This window comes from Pipistrellus hanaki (genome assembly GCF_964339955.1).
Source record: "Pipistrellus hanaki genome assembly, chromosome: 1".
NCBI lineage: Eukaryota > Metazoa > Chordata > Mammalia > Chiroptera > Vespertilionidae > Pipistrellus > Pipistrellus hanaki.
Genome location: NC_140503.1, coordinates 88217951 through 88228281, shown reverse-complemented (window position 1 = coordinate 88228281; position 10331 = coordinate 88217951).

Here is a 10331-nt window from a genome sequence, read left to right as displayed (position 1 = left end):
TTAAATCTCCCAGAGAGATTCCACTAATGTTGTAGATGACAGAAATGAAGAATTAAGTTTATTATCTGATCGGAAGTGCGGAGTCAGAAGTTGCTGAAAAGATACATATGACTGAGATGGAGGAAGAACAAGAGCAAATTTAAAATAAACTTACTGAACATTTTTTTTTCTGGTTTATAAGCAACAGATACTATTGTTTTTGGATTATAATTGACATTTGCTTTAAAATGGAAGAAAAAACAACAGGTCAGACAGCATAAATATAGTCCTCTGAGGTGTATAGTCCTCTGAGGAGCTGTGCCACCTGGGAAGCTTCCTGTTCAGTCTTTCTATCCACAGGTGTAGTTTGTGGATCTACAAATACTCTGGGTTAATCTGGGTTCTCTGAGAAGTAGATGGCAAGATGAGATTAATGAGCAGAGATTTCTGTAAGGAAAACACCTGTGTGAGAGGACATGCAGAGGGAGACAGGAATGGATGGAGAGCCATCAGACCACAGTGCAAGTCTGACCCTGAGTGAAGGAGAGAAGGAAGGGAGGTTGGGTGGAAATGTCCAAGATTCCTGTGTAGTTCAAGAAAGGCTCAGTGTGGCCACTGGGGCCAAAGCCAATTCTATGTCAGATTAGTCACCGGTCTCCCACATATGCCCTGCTGTGCTCAGTCATTGGCTGGGAGCAGCCTGTGGGAAGCATGACCTGTATTCAAATGTGCTGATGGATTTCAGAGTTTGTGCCGGGCTGATCAGCAGCCCCTGAACGATGGATGAGCAGATTACTCCGACAGTTTCACTGTGGGGGAGAGGGCTAAGGGACGTCCCAGCTGAAGAAACCAGGCAGCCGAGATTGCCTGCCTCCTTAAGCTCTTATTGGAATTTTTATCTTGGGAAGTAGAGTGGATAATCTTGGAAGACGAATGTGTTTACATTGTCCTCTAGGCAAGGGCATCCAGGGATTAAGCATAAGGATTCCAGTAAACACCCGGGGGTCTGCTCGTGTACAGACTTGTTTGGAAAGGCCAAGGAATAATTAGGAGCTCTGCCTGTGACAGTGCCCTAAGTCTCCCCTAAGTCAGAATTTCGATAAACACCGCAGGACAGCCTTCTCAGAATGTCCTCCTTACTACTTTCCAACCACATCTCTTTTGCTCCCCAACAGCCGACCACTTGGTTGATTACACTTTCTGTGGTTGAAGGTCTGCATGACAAATTCTCATGGCCCCCACAGTTACTCAACTGAGTATTCGTAATAGCAGTTTTATCTTCTGTGGAATTGAAAAGAACTTTGAAAATCATTGTTCCAACCCTCTCATTTGCACATGAAGAGACTTGGGCATGTGGGGCTGGATGACTTTCAATGATGGAGCTGATTTTCTGACTTTAGTGTCCTTTTCACCGCGCCAGTACTATCAACAAAGCTGTCGGGGTGGTCACAGTTCTTAAAAAATAAAGTTTATATTTCTGATGATAAAAATGTATGCATTTTTACAAATTCGGAAAATAAAGATAAATAACAAGAAGGAAAAATATTACTTAAAAATCTTTATTGTTGAAAGTATTACAGATGTCTCCATTTTCCCACCCTGCTCCCACTGCCTCCCGAGGCCTTGTCTGTCTGAGGGCTATGCATATATGCATGTGTTCTTTGGTTAATTTGCCGTCCCGTCCCCCTCACCCTGCCCCCCCCCCCACTTCCTTTTCTTTGTGATTGTTCAGTCCTGTTCTATGATTCCCTGCTTTTGGTTCTATTTTATTTTAATTTTTTTTTGTTAATTCTCACCTGAGAACATTTTCCACTGAGTTTTAGAGAGTGGAATGGGAGGAGGAGAGACAGAGAAAGGGAGGAACATCAATGTGAGAGAGACACATGGACTGGTTGCCTCCACCCAGTGCCCCAACCAGGGACAGGAATCAAGCCTGCAAAATCTAGGTACTTGCTCTTGACTAGAATCAAATCTGGCACCCTTCAGTCTGAAGGTTTATGTTCTATCCCCTGAGCCAAACAGGTTAGGGCTCTCTGGTTCGTTCTATTTTATTCCTCATCTTATTTTGTTCTAGATTTCACATATAAGTGAGATCAGGTGATACTTATCTCTCTCTGGCTTATTTCTCTTAGCATAATAATACTGGTTCCTCCATGTTGTGTCAAAGGATAAGAAATCTTTCTTTTTTACTGCTGCATAGTATTCCATGTTGTAAATGTACCACAGCTTTCTTATCCACTCATCTATTATGGGCACCTGGTCTGCTTCCAGATCTTAGCTATTATAAACAACCCTGCTATGAACATAAGGTTACACATATTCTTTCTAATTGGTGTTTCAAGCTTCTTAGGATATATTCATGGAAGTGGGATCACTGGGTAAAATGGGAGTTCCATTTTTAATTTTTTGAGGAAACTCCATACTGTTTTCCACAATGGTTGTATCAGTCTGCATTTCCACCAGGAGTTCAAGAGGTTCCTTTTTTTCTCAGCAACCTTGCCAGCATTTGTTGTTGGTTGATTTACTGATGGTTGCCATTCTGATAGGTGTAAGGTGGTGGTACCTCATTGTCATTTTGATTTGCATCTCTGATAATTAGTGACTTTGAGCATTTTTCATATGTCTCTTGGCCATTTGTGTGTCCTTTTTGAGGAAGTGTTTATTCATGTGATCTGCCCATTTTTTATTTATTTATTTATTTATTAAAAAAATATATTTTATTGATTTTTTACAGAGAGGAAGGAAGACAGAGAGATAGAAACATCGATGAGAGAGAAACATCGACCAGCTGCCTCCTGCACACCCACTACTGGGGATGTGCCTGCAACCAATGTACATGACCTTGACCAGAATCGAACCTGGGACCTTTCAGTCCACAGACTGAAACTCTATCCATTGAGCCAAACCAGTTTCGGCCTGCCCATTTTTTAATTGGGTTGTTTTTCTTCCTTTTGTTGTGCTGTATGACTAATTTATATTTTTTTGGAAATTAATGCCTTATCAGATGTATTATTGGCAAATATGTTCTCCCATACAGTGAGCTCCCTTTTCATTTTGATGGTGGCTTCTTAGTTTGATGTAGTCCCATTTGTTTATTTTCTGTTTTGTTTCTGTTACCCTCAGAGATGTATCTGCACACATATTGCTATGAGAAATGTCTGGTATTTTGCTGCCTACATTTTCTTCCAGGATTTTTATGGTTTCATGTCTTACATTTTAGTCTTTTATCCATTTTTAGTTTATTCTTGTGTATAGTGTAAGTTGGTGTTTAAATTTCTTTCCTCCTTCTCATCCTCCTCATCTTCTTTCTTCTTCTTCTTCTTCTTCTTCTTCTTCTTCTTCTTCTTCTTCTTCTTCTTCTTCTTCTTCTTCTTCCTTATTCAGTTTTGGAAGATTGTATTTTTATAGAAATTTATCCATTCTGTCCAGGCTGTCCAGTTTGTCGGTGAATAGCTGTTAATAGCATTTTCTTAAAATCCTTTGTATTTCTGTAGTGTCAGTTATTACTTCACTTCTTTTATTTATTTGGGTCCTCTCTCATTATTTCTTGATGAGTCTGGCTAAAAGTTCATCAGTCTTGTTTATCTTTTCAAAGAACCAGCTCTTGGTTTCATTGATCTTTTTTTGTTGCTGTTGTTATTGTTTTTTGTTTTTGTTTTTTGTTTTTAGTCTCTCTGTCATTTATTTCCACTCTGATCTCTATTATTTCCTTTCTTCTACTTACTCTGGGCTTTTCTTGTTTTCTTTCTAATTATTTTAGTTATAGTGTTAGATACTTTATTAGAAGTTTTTCTTAGATTTTTTTTTTTTTTTTAAGGGAAACCTGTAATGCTATGAACTTCCATCTCAAGACCCCTTTGGCTGTGTCCCATAGATTTGGGGTTGTTGGGTGTTCATTTTCATTTGTTTCCAGGAAGTTTTCTAGAAAAAAATATTACTTTTAACTTGTCCAGCAAAACATCCCAATTCTTAATATTTTGGTGTATTTCCTTGCAGTTTTTTCTACTCATTTTTATATATTGAAGTTTATACTATATAATTTTTTTATCCTGGTTAGCCCAGCCAGTTTGGTTCAGTGGTTGAGTGTTGACCTATGAACCAGTTTCATTCCTTATCAGCGCACATGCCTAGTTGCAGGCTCGATTTCCAGTGTGGGGCATGCAGGAGGCAGCCGATCGATGATTCTCTCTCATCATTGATGTTTTTATCTCTTTCTCCCTCTCCCTTCCTCCCTGAAATCAATAAAAATAAGTTTTAAACAAATTGTATCCTGGATTTTTATGTATGGTATTATAATATAGGTATTTCTCATGCAGTAGCAGTTTTATAAATTTAATGTAGATAACTATATAACACATTTGTCTTTGATCCAGTTACTATGAACTATATTAAAAAAGCAAAATAAGATTTAAGGACATTTAAGTTGAGTATTTTCTTTTAAAGAATATTTTCTGAAGCTTGTTGTTTCAACCTGGGATATTAGACCATGGCTTTCTACCTTCTCACCACTTCCTGCCCATTGTTTTATGGAAATTCTGTCTGTTCTCTGAAGGAGCAGAAAGATTTTGGGGCTATAGGTTAGGGAAAGAATGTGTAGGAATAAAGGGGAATGGGAGAATTTATTACAACTCATAGCAGAATTTACATGTATACGAAATGACTGTCCCAGATACTGCAGATCTGGAATCTCTGAGTCCTGAGGCAGAGACGATTAGTTGACAGTCCTTTCTAGTCAGGTCTTGGTGATGTCTGTGTTTTCATAGGAAAGCACATGTAAGCAGCTCATTGTTTTTCTTCATTCAGCTCTGTAGAACTTAGAGTTGGTGTAAATTTCTCCCAGGTGCTGGTATTTGGCTATTATCTGTCTTGGTCTTGTCTTTCCTTGTCTTTTCTTTTGTTTTTTTTTCTTCCCTTCCTTTCCCTTCCCTTCCCTTCCCTTCCCTTCCCTTCCCTTCCCTTCCCTTCCCTTCCCTTCCCTTCCCTTCCCTTCCCTTCCCTTCCCTTCCCTTCCCTTCCTTTCTTTCCTTCCTTCCTTCCTTCCTTCCTTCCTTCCTTCCTTCCTTCCTTCCTTTCAGTTTTCTTCCCCCCCCCCCCCAGAGGAAGTTCAGGAGTAGTTTATAGCTTGATTCTAAATGTTACTGTTGTTTAGCTCATTCATTTAACAAATATTTTTTCAATACTAGAAACACCATGTATTTGCTGGATTCTGGAGATACAAAGATATATAGATACATAAACCCTGCCTGCAAGGAGATCAGAGTCTGATGAGGAATATGTATGTAAAAACAAATAAAAATATAACATTAAAAACACACACAAGGAATGGGAGAACACCTGAGGTAGAACACCTGTCCCAACCCAGCTATGTGTGTGTGTTCATGCACATGCATGTTTAATTTTGTTTTAGTTCAGGTTTCCTAGAAAAGAGAGTCTTAGGTAAATTATTCCATACCAATGTTTCACTTGTAATTCAAATCAGGGAAGTAGGAGTAAAGTGGGGAATGACTGAGAGCATTCTGAGGAGTGCATTGCTGAGCTGGACATTGCTTAGTATCAAGTATAAAGGATTGTTTGATTATCTGAAAATAGAACAACACTAAACATCAAAGAAGAGAAGAGTTTATCCACCATTTACCACTGATCACAAGTTCTTCACATGGAATGACCCCTCTCCACACATATGGATTGTGCACCTGTGGGCACTCAGGAGTTCTGTGGCATCTCACACTCCAGAACCAATAGAGAGGTCTGGAGGTGAGAGGCCCCACTACATGTGTGAGGCAGGTGCTGCTGGGTTATGCCCATGGAAATATGGTTGCCATGACATCTGGGGTGCCAGGAGTGCCCAAGTGGCCTTGAGTAGATGCCTTGGAGAGGAACTTAGGTGGTGCCAATGTAGTGTTCTGGGCTGCAAACATTGTACAGCTCCTCTGTTGCCTGGAACAGGATGTGCTAGGACAGAGGAAGGCAGAGTAGGTCATTGAACAATGGGGTTGGTTGGAGTTTAGAGGGAGTTAGGGGTTCAAACTCCAGCCAAGGGTGCCCAGTTGTTGCACCTGTGCCCTGAGTTCCTTGGAAATGGCTGAAATAACTTTTGTAACCTTTGGGTTGTCATCGTAAATGTCCTAACTCCTTTTTGTGGCTTTTCAGTATAAATTTGCTGTAGCACTTGTGATCAAAACTGCAGTTCAGCCTTTATCGCGGTAGAGAGCTGCAACTGCAGTCACTGACCAGTTTATTAAAGGCTCATACATTTTGATCTCTGGTGGTCATCTCTTAAGGGTCGCCCATAACATAGGTCAAGGTGTTGTCCACACAGTTGACAAAGCTGTGGTAGTGAGTTGTGTTTTAAGATTTCACTTATGAATTAATGAACAAAATAAGCTAACAAAATATAAAGAGATACAGAGAACAGAATGGTGGCTATTAGAGGAGAGGGGATTTGAGGATGGTTGAAAAAAGTTAAGGGATTAAACAAAAAGCAATACAACAAAAACAAACCCAAACTCATAGACACAAGTAACAGTATGGTGATTACTAGAAGGAAAGGGGGGATGGTGGAAGGTAGAATAAGGTAAACAGGGGACAAATGGTGAAAGAAGGAGACTTGGGATACAATATCTATACTAATAAAACCCTCGTGTCATCACAAGATGGCCACCCTATGTCATCACAAGATGGTTGCCCCCATGTTGACACAAGATGGCTGCCAAAGGATGCCCCCCCCCCCCTCATGTTGGCACAAGATTAGGAAAGGGAAGTTGGGGGCGAGATCAGGCCAGCAGGGGAGGACAGTTAAAGGCAATCAGGTCAGCAGTTGAAGGCAGTTGAGGGCAATTGTGCAGGCAGGGGAGAGCAGTCAGGGGTGATTGGGCTGGCAAGGGAGCAGTTAGGCATCAATCAGGCCAGCAGAGGAGTTGTTAGGGGGTGATCAGGCTGGCAAACAGAAGTGGTTAGGGGCAATCAGGCAGGTGAGCAGTTAGGAGCCAGCAGTCCTGGATTGTGAGAAAGATGTTCGACTGCCAATTTAGGCCTGATCCCTGTGGGTCCCCCTAGGGGTCCCAGATTGGAGAGAGTGCAGACTGGGATGAGGGACAACCCCTCTCCCCCTTCCCCAGTGTATGAATTTCATGCACCAGGTCTCTAGTCCTATATAATAAAACCCTAATATGCAAATAAACCGAATGACAGAATGACCTGTCACTATGACACGCACTGACCACCAGGTGGAAGACGCTCAATGCAGGAACTGCCCTCTGGTGGTCAGTGGGCTCCCACAGGGGGAGCACTGCTCAGCCAGAAGCCGGGCTCAAGGCTTATAAGCACAGCAGTGCTGGCGGGAGCCTCTCCTGCCTCTATGGCAGTACTAAGTACCCCTTGGAGGTCCTGGACTGCAAGAGAGCACAGGCCAGGCTGAGGGACCCTCCCCCCAGTGCACAAATGTCATTTTCTTTCTTTTTCATATGTATACTAGAGGCCCAGTGCATGAATTCATGCACAGGTGAGGCCTGGCCTCAATCGGGGTGGATTGGGGCTGGGCCTGTCAGGAGGAGGAGATGTGGGAGATTGGCCGGCCAGCCTGCCCTGATCAGGGCTGATCAGTGCTGGTTGGCTGAGGGGAGGGGCTGCAGGCAATTGACCTGCCCCTGATTGTGGTTGGGGGCTGATTAGGGGCAGGGCTGGCCATGGAAGGGGCTGTGGATGGTTGGCCAGTTGGTGGGAGTGCGATTAGCGGGGGAGTGTCTCGCCAGGAAGAGGGGCTGCAGGAGTTGGTCATCTGGTCCCACCCTTGATTGGAATGGGAGAGTCCGGTAGTGGGCAGTACTTATTAAAGGATACTTTTGTGAATAGTAACTGGGAAGAATGGGAAAAGAGCAGGTTTGAGCAGAGGAATAAGTAAAGCTGCAATGCTGACCAGGGATCAGTCTCAGCTAACCACATAGAGAGCTTTTGGGTCAGTGGGAACAAACAGAAACATATGTAGCTGATCAGGCCGGTTCACTGGCCACAGTGGGCATCACAGCGACTGGTCATTATGCTCATTATGGCATTATGGTTGCTGGCTTTACATACATACTAGAGGCCCATTGCACAAGGATTCATGCAATAGGCCTTCCTTCCCCTGGCTGCCGGCACCAGTTTTCCTCCGGCACCTAGGACCCAGGCCTTCGCTCTTGCTGCCACCTTCAGTCTTCACTCTGGCCAGAGTCTTCAGTGTTTGCTCTGGCTAGGTTGCTGCTCCTATAGCTCCCTCCATCCCCCACCTTCCCCCTCATAGCAGGTTCCACCCTGTCTGGCCCAGCTGTTCTTTGCCTGAATGCGTGCTGCCCAGAGGTCTGGAATGGCTGGGGGACTACTGCCTTTGTTGGATTAGTTTGCATACTAACTCCTGATTGGCTGGTGGGCGTCATGAAGTGATGGTCAATTTGCATATTTCTCTTTTATTAGTGTAGATAGATTAGAGGCCCATGGCATAAAATTTGTACATGGGGGTGTCCCTCATGCCCTCTCCAATCTGGGATCCCTTGGGGGACCCACAAGGATTGGGCCTAAACCAGCAGTCGGACATCCCTCTCACAATCTAGGACTGCTGGCTCCTAACTGCTTGCCTGCCTGCCTGCCTGCCTGCCTGACCTCTCCCTAACTACTCCCCTGCCAGCCTGATTAATGCCTAACTGCTCCCTGCTGGCCTGATCACCCCCAACTGCTCTGCCCTGCTGGCTTGGTTGCCCCCAACTGCCCTTTCCTGCAGGCCATCTTGTGACAATGTTTTGCGATTGTCAAAACATTGGTGGGGTTAGGGGTTTCTCCGGACTCAACCAGACTCCTAGACTTTTATTATATAGAACTGTGGCTGGCAAACTCTGGCTTGCAAGCCACATGAGGCTCTTTGGCCCTTTGAGTGTGGCTCTTCCACAAAATACCACAGCCTGGGCAAGTCTATTTTGAAGAAGTGGCATTAGAAGAAGTTCAAGTTTAAAAAATTTGACTCTCAAAAGAAATTTCAATCGTACTGTTGATATTTGGCTCTGTTGATTAATCAGTTTGCTGACCAATGATATAGGATATGTTTTTATTAATCTCAATGAGTAAGGGAGGGGGAGAGGGGGAGATAGAAACATCAATGATGAGAGAGAATCATTGATAGGCTGCTTCTTTCATGTTCCACCCTGGGAATTGAGACCACAATCTAGGCATGTGCTCTGACCAGGATCGAATTGTGACCTCGCGGTTCATAGGTCAATGCTTAACCACTGAGCATCAATGGCCAGGCTAAAATTTTTTCTTTGATAATAAATTAACTATCGCTTATTGTAAGGTTTATATTTTATACACTAAAAAGAAAAACACCTTTTGACTCATTTAGTTTAAAATATAAAGACATTGTCTAGCTATAGAGAAATTTCTTTTTTTACATCCTTATTCTATGTTGATATCTGTGACTAATGCCTTATGCTGTGACTTTACCACAGCTGAGACTTTAAGACATAACTTCTGCTATAATGTAAGTAACTTCGGCTATAAAGTAGGGACTGCCTGGAGGTTACCATGGCTACAGTGACTAGGTGATAGGAATTTTCAGCTCTATCATATATGGATCTGTTATGCATGACAGATGACTGTAAAGGAAACAGCTGAGAGGGAAGGATATTCCAACCAAAGGGAACTGTGAGAAGAAAGGTTCAGGGCTAAAGGCATGGCCTGGAGCAGGTGTTACCAAATCAGGGCAAACTTGGTTTATAGATAAGATTTCACTGTAACATGGCTACACTCACTCCTTTGTGTATCATCTGAGCTGTTTTCATGCTACAATGGCAGAGTTGTGTAGTTTTGACTGTGTCTGTATGGCCTGCCAAACCTAAAATAGTTACTATTTGGACCTTTACAGGTAACGTTTGCTGACACCTGGCCCAGAGTGTTACAAGGAACTGCAAACAGTTCAGAGTTTCTGGAACAAGGAGTGAAGGCTGTGAGCACAGGCTGAGAGTGAGGCAGAGGCCATGTTTGCCAGATTAGAAACCTTTGATTGGTTTTAGGAAGCTTCCCCAGATAAGTACCAGAGTGTGAGACCACTTTTTTTGGTGTCTATTCTATGCAAAATTTTCCGTCATTCGGTACAAATCAATTCAGAAGTTCTTGGGTATGACCCACAGGGGCATTGCTGTGGGACACATGGAAGTGGGTCTTGGGGCAGTGAGTTTTCTTCCTTGCAGCTTCTCTTCTTACTGATCCAGGACCCAGCAGGCCAGCGAGTGCACGGCCCCGGGAATGCAGGTTTGCTACTTCCTTTGGGGTGAAAAGGGGGCTATCAGCCTCAATGGCAATCATGCAGAGAGACTTAGTGAGAAAGG